This window comes from Oncorhynchus masou, unplaced genomic scaffold (assembly GCF_036934945.1).
Source record: "Oncorhynchus masou masou isolate Uvic2021 unplaced genomic scaffold, UVic_Omas_1.1 unplaced_scaffold_3198, whole genome shotgun sequence".
Taxonomy (NCBI): domain Eukaryota; kingdom Metazoa; phylum Chordata; class Actinopteri; order Salmoniformes; family Salmonidae; genus Oncorhynchus; species Oncorhynchus masou.
The window spans coordinates 12361-29693 of NW_027016837.1; the positions used below are offsets into that span (position 1 = coordinate 12361).

Consider the following 17333-nt stretch of genomic DNA (forward strand, 5'->3'; position numbering starts at 1 on the left):
GGCAAATAGGAGTGGCAACATGGTCTGCTATTATCCTCAGTAATTTTCCATCCATATTGTCAGACCCCGCTGGCTTGTGAAAGACTTGTGAAATCCTGTTTGGATATCTTGCAGACCAACAGAGTCTGTGACAACAATTCAATTTCCCACATGTAACTTGCATTGCAGTGCTGAGCAAACATTTAACTGCATGCCCTCAGAACTGGGAAAGTGGCATTACAACACCCTTTCAACCATAGCTCAACCTTTACAAGCAGATTCAACACTTCTGCTGTGTATTTACAATAGGTGATTGGTTAACGCTTCGCTATCAACAGTGGCAGAATTTATCATGCAGGATGAGCAAAGTCAATGGAGGGAAGTAACACCCAATATGTACTCAGGGTTCTGCACACACCTCCAGCCAGGTATAAAACAAGCAGTATGGAAGGTGATCATTACATGCATGTTACGACACAGTTAACAGGGTACTACAAACTATCAACCAATCAGGTAAGGGAACTCTGAATGTTTAATTTTTGATATATGGAATATGTGTGCAGAAAATACAGTTAAACTTGCGTGATTTCATGTTTTGTTTTCTTCAACTATGTATAGAATGAGGAGGCTATTATTTAACCAGAGATCAGTGTACTGAGCCACACAATGCAATGGGTATTTTGGATAATATGCACATTGAATAAGCATATTACTCCTGTCTATGGTTAATTTGCTCACTATCATTTGCTTGTGCAAAATGTCCCCCTTCATGCTATGTGTATGCAATAACTGTGGCTTTGCAAGTTTGTTATTCAAGCAAGAATACCCTCAAAACTGTTTTTGTTAATAAAATGGATCAATAGATATCATGCAAGTCTTAATATTTGCAGAAATGTTTGCACTGTCAACATTGAATGAACTGTTGTTTGCTGTGCAGTCTCAGTGTGTGCAGATAAGCCTATCATAGTGTTTTTCAGAGTCAAAATGCCAAAATACAAGGTGACTGTGCACACACACAACATCGCAACTGCCACCACGATGAACAGCATCTTCATCAAGCTGATTGGCGAAAAAGGAGAGAGTAAGCGCACGTGGCTCACTAGCTTGAATGGAGGATTCTATCAAGGCACAGTAAGTCAGTGCTCCTATCAGTACTAAGAGATATTTCTCTTTAAATCTAGAATCCTTAATTGAAACAATAACAAAGAGGCACCCCGCCTCTGTGTTGGTAAAAAGCTGAGGGATGGGCTTGTAGAAATGTCACCATTCTCAAACTCATAGAAGAATGTGTACTTTTAACCATGTTTTGTGGCTATAGCTTAGTGTTTGTTCACATTTACATTGCTTACAATCATTGGTGAAAACAAGCTTATATTCTGGTGAAAACAAGCTTATATTCTGGGTTCTGATTGGGTACGACAGTTGAACTAAGCAATTATAAATTACTTTCTTCAAGAATCTATGGGTATATATAATTAAAAATTGATGTAAGCAACAAATGATTCTAGCTTCAATAAGACTTACCATTTGCATTTTTCAAATACTGTACTCAAAACACACCCAAAATAACCCAATATGTTCATTAACATATAGTGTATATGACATGAAGACTTTGTTGCCTCTATTTTGGACCCTTACGTAATAATACTGGTAGTCCAGGATTAGTTATATTTGCCTTTGTTACTTGCTTTCTCACACAGTCCAGATTACACTCTCTCTCGCTCTCTCTCATCTACTCTCTCTGCCCTTCCCTTTCTCTCTCTCACTCACTCACTCCCTCCCTCCCTCCATCTCATTCTCTCATTCCCTCCATCTATCTCTCACTTCCTCCATCTCTTTCTCTCTCCCCTGCTTTCTCTGCAGGGGTCTCGTGAATTCGACGTGGTGTGCCCCTTTTCACTCGGCAAGCTGGTGCTGATAGAGCTGGACAAACAGCCCCTCCCACTCTTCCCCCAGGATGCCTGGTTCCCATCCAAGGTTGTCGTGACGACGCCAGAGAGGGGCACATGCCAGTTCCCTATCTACTGTTGGATTCTGGACAAGGAGGTGCACCTGTTCAGAGAGGGCACAGGTCAGCACGGTGTGACATTATGAAACAACATCACATGCAGACATGTTAGAATGAGTAATGCATGGGGGAAAAAATGGATACTTGCAGCCATTGGGGGGGGGGGGCATTTTCTTCATGTGTGCATGATGTCACTAAGTTTTAAAAGCCACTTTTCCTCTTAGGGCCAACGTACATACAGTAATACACGCAACACTGGTTCTGAAGGATTAGTGCAATAATACGTGTGATTAACTTTATTTTTTTATTTTTCAGCTAAAAGACTCTGTGATGAAACTAATCATCTTGCCAGGTACAGCAGGGAACTGGAGATGAAGACGAGAACTGAGCAGTACTGGTAGGTGCTGTGGTCTTTCGTCCTAGCTTCCCAGTCTGTCCATTATATCTGACCAACCTCCATTTATTTCCTGCTCCTCCTACTCAGCTGGGATACCTACAAGGAGGGTTTCCCCGGCAGCATGAAGGCAAACAACCCTCTGGATCTTCCCAGCGAGATCCAATTCTCGTTCACCAAGGCCACCCAGTTCCTCTTCACCGCCACCACCGGGTGAGTTCCTCACCTAAGCCAAATGTATACCCGACTTGAGTACACAACACGAGAATGCAATGTGCTACTCATAATGGCTTCCCTATGTGGTTATGTGGTAAGTTACAGAATGAGGAATTGGCGTGCTCAACTCGAAAGTCTGTAGTAACAAAATGTTGGGTTCAAAAGGCATGCACTGGGGGGAAAAACCCCCAAAACCCTCATTCATTAAAATATTCTTTACATTTAATGTATTTTTAGGCACTAGAAGTTGTGAAAAATAGTTGAACAATGTATGTGACTAATGAATGTAAATTATGATTGTGAAACAGCTACTACAATGTTTCATCATTTATAACTATGTGTGAATGTGTGAATTTTTCTCCAAAAGCTGATGAAGTATGTCGCCCAAATGGGTCTGATTGCTCTGCTGATAATTACATTAAAACTTAAGAATAGTTCAGTGCGGATTTAAGCTTTTTTCCTTTGTCCAGTACGTGGTGAATTTAACATTTTGGGTTGTACACACTTGCATATTTTTGCGTAGCTAATTGCGCTGTGTACGTTGGGCATAATTCATCCTCTAAGGACAGTTCAAACAGTACTTCCTGCAGCCGATCATTAAAACTCTTCTAAAGTGTTCCATTCATTTATATTGTTGAGTTGTACATTTGCTTTGTGAAACTCTATTGGCTCAGCTTGACACAGTTCCTTGTCTCCCATTCTGTAGGATCACTGAGCTGAAACTAATGGGGTATTCTGACAGCAAGAAGAGCTGGAAAAACATTGATGAAATCAGCAATGTCTACCTCAATAGAACTGTCATCTCAGGTGAGTGCATTTCATAGGTGCATTTGCAGAATTAACTCCAGGGGCCTGTTTATTAGGTGGTAAACGTTTTGAAACAAAGAGAAAGGGGGCAGTAATACTACTTGAATATGTCCAATAAAAATATACATTCAGTACCAGTCAAAAGATTGGACACACCTACCATTCTAAGGTTTTTTTCTCCTATTTTCTACATTTTAGAAAAATAATGAAGACATTAAAACTATGAAATAACACATATGGAATCATGTAGTAACCAAAAAAGTGTTAAACAAATATTTGATATTTGATATTCTTCAAAGTAGCCACCCTTTGGCTTGATGACAGCTTTGCACACTCTTGGCATTCTCTCAACCAGCTTCAAACATTTGACTGGTACTGTATATACTGAAAACGACCCTGGATTACTAGGCATCATCTGGAAGAAAACAGACTGAAACAGGGAGGGAATACCTGTCCAATAAGAAACTATTGATTTTATTTTCTGTTGCACAAGGTTTTGCTACGGTGTGCACTAATTAATACGACCCAGAATTTCCTCCTTCCAGACTACACACAGAAGCACTGGAAGGAAGATGAGTTTTCGGGTACCAGTATCTGAACGGCTGCAACCCCATGTTGATCCGTCGCTGCTCGGAGTTGCCGGCAAATTTCCCTGTCACAGGAGACATGGTCAAGCCCTCTCTTCCTGGATCGTCCAGCCTCCTAAAGGAATTGCAGGTACTGTACAGTATGTCAAAATGGGACTCTTTGTTCAAAGTTGCCTAAATTATTGCAGTACCACTTCTACCAAGGGTGGCGCTGGACTAGGGGCAGTCCTCTTGGACCAAGGTGAATATCTTAGATATTCACAACTATCAATGGAAGTCAATAGAGATCCCTTTGTTGGATGTCTAGACCTCCACTTTCTTGGACCATCAGAAGCATGTACCAGATTCCTTTTTGGACCTACAGATGACATTTGTGGAGGTCCATCCAGTATGTTTCTCAATAACTAGGTTTCCATCCAATTGGCGATAGATTTTCATGCAAATGTTCTCTATTCCGCGTAAAAACAATATGCACATTTCCCCACGATAAATGTTTCCATCAAATTGACCTGTTGCGGATATAAGTCTGTGTGACGACGTAGTGCACATAAAAATAACCTTTGTGGTTAAATTCCCATGTACCCCAATTTTTTTTTACCTTTATGGTTCCCATGTACCCAAACATAAAAATAACCTTTATGGTTCCCATGTACCCAAACATAAAAATAACCTTTATGGTTCCCATGTACCCAAACATAAAAATAACCTTTGGTTCCCATGTAACCAAACATTAAAATAACCTTTATGGTTCCCATGTAACCAAACATAAAAATAACCTTTATGGTTCCCATGTACCCAAACATAACAAATAACCTTTATGGTTCCCATGTACCCAAACATAAAAATAACCTTTATGGTTCCCATGTACCCAAACATAACAAATAACCTTTATGGTTCCCATGTACCCAAACATAAAAATAACCTTTATGGTTCCCATGTAACCAAACATAAAAATAACCTTTATGGTTCCCATGTACCCAAACATAAAAATAACAATATGGTTACCATGTACCCAAACATAACAAATAACCTTTATGGTTCCCATGTACCCAAACATAAAAATAACCTTTATGGTTCCCATGTACCCAAACATAACAAATAACCTTTATGGTTCCCATGTACCCAAACATAAAAATAACCTTTATGGTTCCCATGTACCCAAACATAAAAATAACCTTTATGGCTCCCATGTAACCAAACATAAAAATAACCTTTATGGTTCCCATGTACCCAAACATAAAAATAACCTTTGGTTCCCATGTACCCCAATTGTTTTTTACCTTTATGGTTAACTATGTACCCCAATTTTTTTTTACCTTTATGGTTCCCATGTACCCAAACATAAAAATAACCTTTATGGTTCCCACGTACCCAAACATAAAAATAACCTTTATGGTTCCCATGTACCCAAACATAAAAATAACCGTTATGGTTCCCATGTACCCAAACATAAAAATAACCTTTATGGTTCCCATGTACCCAAACATAAAAATAACCTTTATGGTTCCCATGTACCCAAACATAACAAATAACCTTTATGGTTCCCATGTACCCAAACATAAAAATAACCTTTATGGTTCCCATGTAACCAAACATAAAAATAACCTTTATGGTTCCCATGTACCCAAACATAAAAATAACCTTTATGGTTCCCATGTACCCAAACATAAAAATAACCTTTGGTTCCCATGTAACCAAACATTAAAATAACCTTTATGGTTCCCATGTAACCAAACATAAAAATAACCTTTATGGTTCCCATGTACCCAAACATAACAAATAACCTTTATGGTTCCCATGTACCCAAACATAAAAATAACCTTTATGGTTCCCATGTACCCAAACATAACAAATAACCTTTATGGTTCCCATGTACCCAAACATAAAAAAAAGCCTTTATGGTTCCCATGTAACCAAACATAAAAATAACCTTTATGGTTCCCATGTACCCAAACATAACAAATAACCTTTATGGTTCCCATTTTTATGGTTCCCATGTACCCAAACATAAAAATAACCTTTATGGTTCCCATGTACCCAAACATAACAAATAACCTTTATGATTCCCATGTATCCAAACATAAAAATAACCTTTATGGTTCCCATGTACCCAAACATAAAAATAACCTTCATGGCTCCCATGTAACCAAACATAAAAATAACCTTTATGGTTCCCATGTACCCAAACATAAAAATAACCTTTGGTTCCCATGTAACCAAACATTAAAATAACCTTTATGGTTCCCATGTACCCAAACATAACAAATAACCTTTATGGTTCCCATGTACCCAAACATAAAAATAACCTTTATGGTTCCCATGTACCCAAACATAAAAATAACCTTTATGGTTCCCATGTAACCAAACATTAAAATAACCTTTATGGTTCCCATGTAACCAAACATAAAAATAACCTTTATGGTTCCCATGTACCCAAACATTAAAATAACCTTTATGGTTCCCATGTACCCAAACATTAAAATAACCTTTATGGTTCCCATGTACCCAAACATAAAAATAACCTTTATGGTTCCCATGTACCCAAACATAAAAATAACATTTATGGTTAAATTCCCATGTACCCAAACATAAAAATAACCGTTATGGTTAAATTCCCATGTACCAAAACATAAAAATAACCGTTGTGGTTAAATTCCCATGTACCCAAACATAAAACATTTAAACATGTAAATGGCATTTCCATCGCATTTTCAACTCTGATGGCTTTGTCACAATTATTTTTCTGTTATGTAGCGAATGTGCCCACTCTGGCCTTGGCTCGTGCACTCTAGCCAACAGCTGGCAGATACAGTGCAGGTATAGCCTACATTATTATATTATAATTATATGGACAAAAAAATACTAATTTTATTTATCAATGGCAGTCAAGCATCTGACATCACGTCACCAGAAAATGACCCAAGATATGTATTGGAAAGGAGCATCAAGTTCATCACTGTGCACTTTCACCACCCTGTGAAGTTCATCATAACGTTTTTCATTAAATAAACTGCATGTTTTCCTGAGTCGTAGTGAGAGGACCACACAACATGTCACGTGACTCCAAGTTTACTTAGATATGATGGTTATTATATGCAATTTTTGCACATAAGTGCCATTCCACCAACATTTCTAGCATAATACATTTTACAGACACAAAAATATCCCAACTTGTCTAGCATATTTTGTTTTGTTGACATGCTGAAAGTTTACAGACAAACATTCTGTCCTTCAGGCCTGTCGTGACATTTTCTATCTGACATGTACTTAAAAAATGTTGGATGAAACCTGGTCACTGAAAAAATGAAAAACATCCCAGTATTACTTTCTTTTTTGTTTTTGTGGGGGGATGGTAACCCTAAAATCCAAGAAAGTAATCGCAAAAATAACTTTATTGGATGTTTTTTTGGGATAATCCTAGTAAAACACAGAGCTACAATATCTGTCCCATTCCAAAATACCAAGAAAGTGAACCGTAATCCTAACCTGTTGCATTGTAACCTTTGGATTTATTCTCACATGTCATCCAATCCCAAACAGAGCGGCAACATATTCCTGCTTGACTACAAGAACCTGGATGGATTAAAGGCAAACGTGATCCATTCGAAAAAACAGTACATGGCGGCTCCTCTGGTTCTGCTCTACAGAACCCCTGATGACAAGCTGGTTCCCATCGCCATCCAGGTAAGGTTGCCCTAACTAACTTTGAAGTGAAGAATACAGTCACGGAGACCATTACAAGTGAGAGTCTGTAAACCCATCATGTTTCAATCTCCTTTAGAGAGCCCACTTACCCATGGAGGCTGGTGGAGATAGAAATGGAGAGTACGGGCTCATTACTACCGCTCCCTTCTTTACGTTCCAAACATTACAACGAGCCCGTCCTCCCCATGTTTCCCTCCACCAGCCTCCACTGTATCTGACAGTAGCCAAATATGTTTGATATTGTCTTCAAATGCTTTGAATTAATGCATTACACACTTAGAACATATGGTTCATCAAGGGTCCTTTGGGAAGGGTGATGGTTTTATGTGAAACCTTTGATTCCTTCAATGCTTCTTTGGAGTTCAGAAAAGGGTTCTTTCCTCTTTTGTGGTACTTCAAATGTGTGTGTGTGTGTGCAGATGTGTATTTTGGGTTGGGGGTTGCTCAAAGCTAATTTTGAGTGAGAGTGTCATTCCAGGTTATCTAATCTGTTGTGTTATTTTGCCATTACATGTTAAATATGATTATGGCTAGTGAAAGTGTCTTCTGAAATGCGTAAGGGATAATCAACAAATATGTGTTCTATGGAAAATAATTAATAATGAGGTGTGTTCCACAACGCGCTAGCAGAGTGGAACTAACCTTCCACAGAGTTACATTATTTTCCAGAGTACGCATAGAGCCTCTGTCACGCCCTGACTGTAGATTGCTTTGTATGTTTCTATTTTTAGTTTGGTCAGGGTGTGATATGGGTGGGTATTCTATGTTGTATGTCTAGGTGTTGTGTTTCTATGTTTAGGCCTGGTATGGTCCTTTATTCGCTTGTTTTCTGTGTTCAGTGGAATAAATATGATGAACACTTACCACACTGCATATTGGTCCGATATTTCTTAAGAGACGACAACCGTTACAGCCCCGAGTTGATTATCCCTTTTATACCATGGCTATAATTTAGCACATTTACTGCTAGAAATGTGTTCCTTTGCAGGGATAAAAGAGTTCAACATCCACTGAAATAGCTAGCAAGTTTACTAGATGCGACACTAGTTGCCTGGGTAACCAAAAATACTTGCTAGTTTAGCTAAACAAACCACCAGTCCTAGCTTGCTATTATAAATTCGAATTCAACAATGCCACTAATATTATCCTAAAGCCATGTGCGCATTGTTGAGCTTATAATATGAATAAAACATTTTTTTAAACAAATGTATCAACATTTTAAGCTAAACGGTCTGATCTGTTGCTTCAGCCTATTGCATTTTAACATTTTTCATGTGCAGTGGTTGTATGCATTTTGAATCTGTAGAAACGTAGACATATTGTTTATCATCCCAGTGATGACGGAAAGCCCTTAATTATAAAGACATAACAAGTAGGCTATTTGGTTGTAATTGTAATGTTGCCACATTTTATAGACTATCAAGGGTGTCCAACCATCCTCCAAGAGAGTCTTAAAGGGGCAGTGTTGTATTTTGAGACTGATTGAATATGCGAAGATGCCAATAGACAGAGTGTAGCCTCCATGTTTGTCTGATTCTCTATGGTTAAAAAAATCTAGTAATGCATTTAATTTTGTAAAGTGGTTCCTTGCATCATACAATGATGTACAAAACATACAAATGGTGTTCCAGACCATTTTTTTGTGTCTTGAGCTTTTGGTAAAAATGTGTCCTACTTGTCCTAAGGACAAGTGGCTAAAAAAGTGAATGTCAAGCCCTGAACCAAAAAGAGTTGTAACGATATGTCACACCCTGACCATAGTTTATTTGTATGTTGCTATGTTTTGGTTGGTCAGGGTGTGATCTGAGTGGGCATTCTATGTTGGATGTCTTGTTTGTCTATTTCTATGTCTGGCCTGATATGGTTCTCAATCAGAGGCAGGTGTTAGTCATTGTCTCTGATTGGGAACCATATTTAGGTAGCCTGGGTTTCACTGTGTGTTTGTGGGTGATTGTTCCTGTCTTTGTGGCACCAGATAGGACTGTTTTGGTACGTTGCTGGTTTTAGTTGTTTTATTAAAACATGAATCTCAATAGCCACGCCGCATTTTGGTCCGACTCTCCTTTTCACCAAGAAAGCCGTTACAGAATCACCCACCACAACAGGACCAAGCGGCGTGGTAACAGGCAACAGCGGCAGCAGGAGCAACAAAGAGAGGAAAGGACATGGGAACTGAATCTGGACTACACTACGTGGGAAGAAATGGACAGGTGGGCGGCCGACCCAGGAGGAGTGCCCGAGCCCGCCTGGGATTCGCTGGAGCAGTGCGAAGAGGGGTATAGAAAAATGGAGTTGTTGAAGCAAGCACGGCGGCGCGATAGGAAGCCTGGGAGTCAGCCCCAAAAATTTCTTGGAGGGGGCTCACCGGGAGTATGGCGACGCTAGGAAGGAGACCTACGCCAACTTCCTGTGGTTACGGGAGGGCTAGAGAGACCGGGCAGGCACCGTGTTATGCTGTGGTGCGCACGGTGTCTCCAGTGTGGGTGCATAGCCCGGTGCGTTCTATTCCAGCTCCGCGTATCGGCCGGGCTAGATTGAGCGTGGAGCCAAATGCCATGAAGCAGGCTCTACGCATCTGGTCTCCAGTGCGTCTCCTTGGGCCGGCTTACATGGCACCAGCCTTACACTCGGTGTCCCCGGTTCGCCTGCATAGCCCAGTGCGGGCTATTCCACTTTGCCGCACTGGCAGAGCGACCGGGAGTATTCAACCAGGTAAGGTTGGGCAGGCTCGGTGCTCCAGTGCGCCTGCACGGTCCGGTCTACCCAGTACCACCTCCACACCCCAGCCATCTGGTGGCAGCTCCCCGCACCAGGCTTCCTGTGCGTGTCCTCGGCCCAGTGCCAGCACCACGCATCAGGCCTACAGTGCACCTCGCCTCTCCAGCGCTGCCGGAGCCTTCCTCCTCTCCTGCGCTGCCGGAGTCTCCCGCCTGTTTAGCGCTGCCAGAGCCTTCCGCCTCTACAGCGTTGCTGGAGTCTCCTGCCCGTTTAGCGCAGCCAGAGCTGTCAGTCTGCATGGAGCAGCCAGAGCTGCCAGTCTGCATGGAGCTGCCAGTCTGCATGGAGCTGCCAGCCTGCAAGGAGCTGCCAGCCTGCAAGGAGCTGCCAGTCTGCATGGAGCAACCAGAGCTGCCAGTCTGCAAGAAGCCGCCAGAGCCGCCAGTCAGCATGGAGCAGCCAGAGCCGTCAGTCAGCATGAAGCTAGCCAGAGCCGTCAGTCAGCATGAAGCTAGCCAGAGCCGTCAGTCTGCCAGGATCCACCACTCAGCCAGACACTTCCAGATCTGCCAGACACTTCCAGATCAGCCAGACTCTTCCAGATCTGCCAGTCAGCCAGGATCTGCTGGATTCAACTGCCTGGCTGAGCTTCCTCTCGGTACTGGGCTGCCCCTCTGTCCCGAGCTGCCCCTCTGTCCCGAGCTGCCCCTCTGTCCCGAGCTGCCCCTCTCACGTGTTATTTAATCAGGTTGCCGTGGCTAGGAGGTCACGGAAGCGGACAAGGTGGGGGAGGACTACGGTGAAGTGGGGGCCACGTCCAGCACCGGAGCCGCCACCGCGGACAGATGCCCACCCAGACCCTCCCCGATAGGTTCAGGTTTTGCGGCCGGAGTCCGCACCTTGGGGGGGGGGGTACTGTCACACCCTGACCATAGTTTATTTGTATGTTTCTATGTTTTGGTTGGTCAGGGTGTGATCTGAGTGGGCATTCTATGTTGGATGTCTTGTTTGTCTATTTCTATGTCTGGCCTGATATGGTTCTCAATCAGAGGCAGGTGTTAGTCATTGTCTCTGATTGGGAACCATATTTAGGTAGCCTGGGTTTCACTGTGTTTGTGGGTGATTGTTTGTGGCACCAGATAGGACTGTTTTGGTTTTTGCACGTTTCTTGTTTTGTAGTGTTTGTTTTAGTAGTTTTATTAACATGAATCTCACTAGCCACGCCGCATTTTGGTCCGACTCTCCTTCTCACCAAGAAAGCCGTTACACGATAGCAGAACCCTTTTTGGTGTTATGTCGAACCATTTTTTTATAGAACTTTAGGAAAGGGTTCTTTATAGCACCATAAACATTCCATTTGTAACCTTAAGTTCATGGTTATTTACAGAACCTTCAAAAAGGGTTCTATGTAGCACAAAAGGAATCCGCTATTATTTGTATTTTTCCATTAAACAGGGATTATGTTGCTGGTAGCCATCTATGAGGTCCCTAACACTCTCTCTCTCTCTCCACAGCTGAAGCAGAAGCCTGCAAAAGACAACCCAATCTTCCTTTCTACTGACTCTGAGTATGACTGGCTCTTGGCCAAGATTTTTGTGAGGAGTGCTGACTTTCAAGAGCACCAGCTCAACGTCCACCTGCTGCGCACTCACCTCCTGGCTGAGGTGTTCGCTGTAGCACTGCTGCGCAACATGCCCATGGTGCACCCCCTCTACAAGGTACATAACACAGTACAGCATAAACCCAGGAGGTTGGTAGCACCCTAATTGGGGAGGATGGGCTCGTGGTAATGGCTGGAGTGGAATGTTATCAAACACATGGCTTCCATGTGTTTGATGCCATTCCCTCCATCCCAGCCTTTACTCAGCAGCCTCCACTGAGCATAACATGGCATTGCATAGCATAATATAGCTTAGCATAACATAATATAGCTTAGCATAGCATAATATAGCTTAGCATAACATAATATAGCTTAGCATAACATAATATAGCATACAACAAGATAATATATCAGAGCATATCAGAATATAGCATAGCATAGCATAATATAGCATAGCATGTCCAGTTGAAAAGTATATTGCTCCAAGGATCACATGCACCGAATATAACAGCTGTAAACCATACCGTGAAATGCTTACTTATCAACAATGCCGTTTTAAGTAAATAGAAGAAAATATTGACTAAATCAACTAAAGTACAATACAATAACGAGGCTATATACAGGTGGTACCGGTACCGAGTCAATGTGCGGGAATATAGGTTACTCGAGGTAATTGAGGAATTTGTACATGTTGGCAGTGGTAAAGTGAGGGGTGAGGTCAATATAAATAGTGGCCATTTAATTGATTGTTCAGAAATCTTATTGCTTGTGGGTAGAAGCTGTTAATGAGCCTTTTGGACCTAGACTTGGCGCTCCAGTACCGCTTGCCGTGCAGTAGCAGAGAGCAGTCTATGACTTGGGTGACTCGAGTCTTTGACAAATTTTGGGGCTTTCCTCTGACACTGCCTAGTATAGAGGTCCTGGATGGCAGGAAGCTTAGCCCCAGTGATGCACTGGCCCATATACACTACCCTCTGTAGCGCCTTACAGTCGGATGCCGAGCAGTTGCCATACCAGGCGGTGACACAACTGGTCAGGATGCTCTCGATCGTGCAGCTGTAGAACCTTTTGATCTGAGGACCCATGGCAAATCTCTTCGGTCTCCTCTGGGGGAATAGGCATTGTTGTGCCCTCTCCCAACTGTCTTGGTGTGTTTGGACCATGACACAGGATAATGACATATGAAAGTATAATACATTTCTTTCTAATGTGGTCCTCCAGACAGTCCTTACTAATGCCAGTTTCTCTCTTGAGATTGACCATCCATCCTTTTCTCCACCCTGGTTTACTGCTTTAGCTTCTGATTCCACATACCCGCTACTCCCTCCAGATCAACCTCTTGGCCCGGGCATTTCTAATAGCTGATGAAGGAGTTTTCACTCAGGTAGGCTACTGAGTGGACTGTTTCCATAGTGTATGGTGTCCATATTAGGAATCACACATCCATGGAAGTTGAGTCAGCGTACATGCGGTTCTATTTCTTTTAGTGAACCTACAGTACCCCCAAGTATTGTCATTTGGCCCTCCTGGTCAACATACTTGCAGGTAGGTTCACTATCTCTCATAGAACCAGTGTAATATTGCAGCTTAGTTAAAGTACATTATAATGTTACAGAATTACGTAATCAAGTAACTTTAAGTGACTTGCAGTTTGCTGCTTCGGGCGGAGAGGCGATGAATGAGATCCTGAGGAGATCTGTGGCCTCATTGACCTACAGCTCCCTCTGTATGCCGGAAGACATCACTGCACGAGGTCTGGAGTCAGTCCCCAACAACTACTACAGGGATGATGGACTCAAGCTGTGGGACATCATCCACAGGTAGGCTACGACAGAGAGTAGAGCAGACCTACATGGTGGTAGTACAGTATCATCCGCTGGTAGAATCTACAGTGAAAGCATAGCTCTACATAGATATGATATCTTCCTTCGTTCTTCCGTTGTCGCCTTCCGTATAGGTTTGTAGAGGAAGTGATTCGTTTCTATTACAAGAGTGACACAGAGGTCCGGGAAGACCAGGAAGTACAGAACTGGATCAAGGATATCTTTGACCATGGCTTCCTGGCCCAAGAATGCACAGGTGACGATGTACAGGGAAATACGGGGGTGTGTTGTAATGACGTATGGTGAAATGTCTTGTTTTTCCGATATGTTTTTTGGTTTCTGGTCCATAACTTCCCCGGCATAACTCTCAACTTCCATGGACGTGACCTATAGTAACAGTCCACCCAGCTCCACTGGCATAACTCCATTCATCACACACCTCTCTCCGTTCTTATCTTTCTGTCCAGGAATCCCTCAATCTTTCTCTACTGTGCCAGAGGTCATCAAGTTCGTCACTGTGGTGATCTTCACCTGCTCAGGCCAGCATTCTGCTGTCAACTCTGGACAGGTGGGTGTAGCGTAGCCCATACTTATTTTCAAGTGTGTTAGAAATCTAAATCTAAGCACTACTGACGTGTTCTGCCTCCTCTACCATGTAAGAAGATACGTATTTGCAAAAATGTTTCAAGGTTTTGCTGTAATTCCTTGCCACTGTCATATCATTTCAGAATACCACCATATTGGATGTCAGTAATAATCAGTCATTCTTCTTCATGTTACAGTATGACTATGGTGGCTGGATGCCCAACACCCCCATCTCCCTGCAACAGCCACCTCCCACCACTAAGGGGCAGTCTACTGAGAGCACCATGCTGAAGACCTTTCCAGATGTCGGCACAACAGCACAGGGCATGTCCACTATGTGGCTCCTTAGCAAGCAATCCACTGACTTTGTGAGTCTGCCATCTTTCATGAACTATTATCAATATCATCTAGGCCCAAAATACTATATTTAGCTACAAAATATTCTATTTACCTTGTCGTATCTATAGCATCATTAGACTGAAGACTTATTTATCAAATAACTCTCTGTAATTATTATTACGCGATTAAACTGATTAATCATGTAATTCTAGGAAGTCGGGGCACCAAGGAAAATATTCAGTTTACAAAGTTATAATTTTCCTAATTCAACTTTTCAGATATTTTAATATCTGATCAATTAGTCTTCTTAATGAACTATTTACTTTACCTCACATTAGTCTCATTCCAAACATTGTAAATTGTTGGTTATCTGCACGAACCCAGTCTTCAGTAATTCACAGAAATGCATAAGTAATTCACAGAAATGCATAAACAAATAGTAGAAAGTTACAAGGATATGATAACGGAGTTTCCCTAGTGGGATAAACCGGCATCGCGGCTTGGTGTACAAAAGGAAAGTGGGGGTCAACTGAGAACACAACACACAGTTGGTAATTATAACAATTGAAATGCTAATCCTTTGCACATGAACACTCATTCAGGAACAATTGCAATCAATATATATATATGTATTTACACTTAGTGTGTCATCGGGGTCTCTGTTGAAAAGTTTGTTTCTGTTGAAGAGTCTGTCCGCCCTCTGTCATGGTTAGAATGGATAGTTCAGAGTGACATTCATTCATGTCGTTATGGTTAGATGTTTTGGCGGTTGTCGGTCTTCGCGTTCAATGATAAGGAATTCCTAGCTGCAGACTAGTAATTAATATCAAAGACTTGTTCTTATTCTGTCGGTATCGATAGTCTAAGAGTTTAACCACGTGGGATGGTTAAAAGATTCAACATTCTGGTCTCAAACCTTGGCCCTCTCGTTATCGAGGTAAGCTGGTCTGCAACCTTTGTCCTCTCGTAATTGAGAGAAACATGGTCTGTTGAGAAATTCTCAATGTGGGGCTTTTTATTAGGGAGAGCAGAAAAAGGCTGTCTCGTGATGCCAGGTCGTAACTGTGCTCATGGGCGGTCCTCTGATTTAGTTAAACTCAAAAGGGAATTGGAGTTTCCTTCATTAAACAGTCAAATGACATTATACAATTTTATAAACAGTATAATCCTCACTCATTCATCTTATACAACAATTAGATGTAAACCTAATATCTGAGGTTATTATATAAACAGCTTTATGGTAATATGGCTGTATTGTCTCCAATGAGTTTCACAAAATTGTACCAAAAGGACCAGTTCTTAGCTGGATTCTATGCTGATCTTTTATACCATCTCCAGAACATAAATGTTGTTCGGACCTCAAGTTCTGTGAGGTGGAAGAAATTCCTTTGTTCTCTTTTATGAAACCTTTACTCTCTCACTATACTGTCGCCATGAGGAGATAATCTCCTCCAGGAATTTACAGAGGGACCTCTCTCTGACACAGCAGCCTGGGTGTGACAGGGGGTAGGGGGATTTTTAATGTTAATGATCATGACAATGTGTGCTTTTTAATGTTTTAGCTAACTCTTGAATTATTCTCCATATGCAGGTGACCCTTGGCCAGTACCCAGAGGAGCACTTCAATGAGATACCACCCTGCAGGATGATTCAGAAATTCCAGACGGAGCTGAAGGTCTTCAGCGAGACCGTCAAGGCCAGGAACTCTGGACTACCAGTGCCATACACCTACATGGACCCTGCTGTGGTGGAGAACAGCGTGGCCATTTAGATAAGCCAAGGGCCTAGACCAGGGTCCAGTTCATTAGGCACTAATTGGAAGAAAACTGAGGACCTATCTGGAATTTTCCAGTAAGGTTTATTTTTGTTGTCCTTTGTGCAGCTTTTTCAAATGTTTTCCATTGAGTGCCCTGATGAACATGACCCAATGATTCTGGAGGCATGCGCTAGTAAACATGCTTCAATCTATAAAAATGTTTTATTGAGCATGATCATTTTTGGGGCTTCAATAAATGAATGTCTTAATTCAATCAGATAAAGGGAAATCGCACTGTGGGTTCAGTCAGAATGTTATTGCTGTATCAGAAGTTTTAACTGTTAAACCAACACACACCGCCACATGGTGTCCCTCTCACAGACTAAGAACACTTGTTGATGTTATTATTACCTTTGTACGTGTTAATGGATGTTAAGAAATACAGGGTAGTTTTTACAGATTAATTTCTGGTGCCATATAACTACGGACTACAGGGACTCCTGGTGAAAATGAGCTCTCCTGCTAAATGTGACACTGAAATGTTGATGAACAGTAAACAAGTGTCAGAATAATATGAGAGAACAATAGGTGTGACTCAATTACAATTAAAAGCTAATCATTTTCTATCTCCAGTCTTCTGATATTTGCCACATCTCATTTTGGTTGAAGCCCTGTCTACCTCATGTATTAATTAAAAATAAATGTATAAAATTATGAAGTTATACACTCATTTCCTGCTTGTTTTAAGTCACCTTTATCATCCTGACCCGAACCAAACTGGTTCCAACAATGTAACCAGGCCATCTCAGTACAGCT

At 41.7% G+C, this 17333-nt stretch overlaps 1 pseudogene; it reads left to right on the forward strand.

Annotated features, from left to right (window-relative positions):
• The first annotated feature begins 304 nt into the window (after positions 1 to 304).
• LOC135539220 (hydroperoxide isomerase ALOXE3-like) lies at positions 305 to 17042 on the forward strand (annotated as a pseudogene).
• The last annotated feature ends 291 nt before the right edge of the window (positions 17043 to 17333 follow it).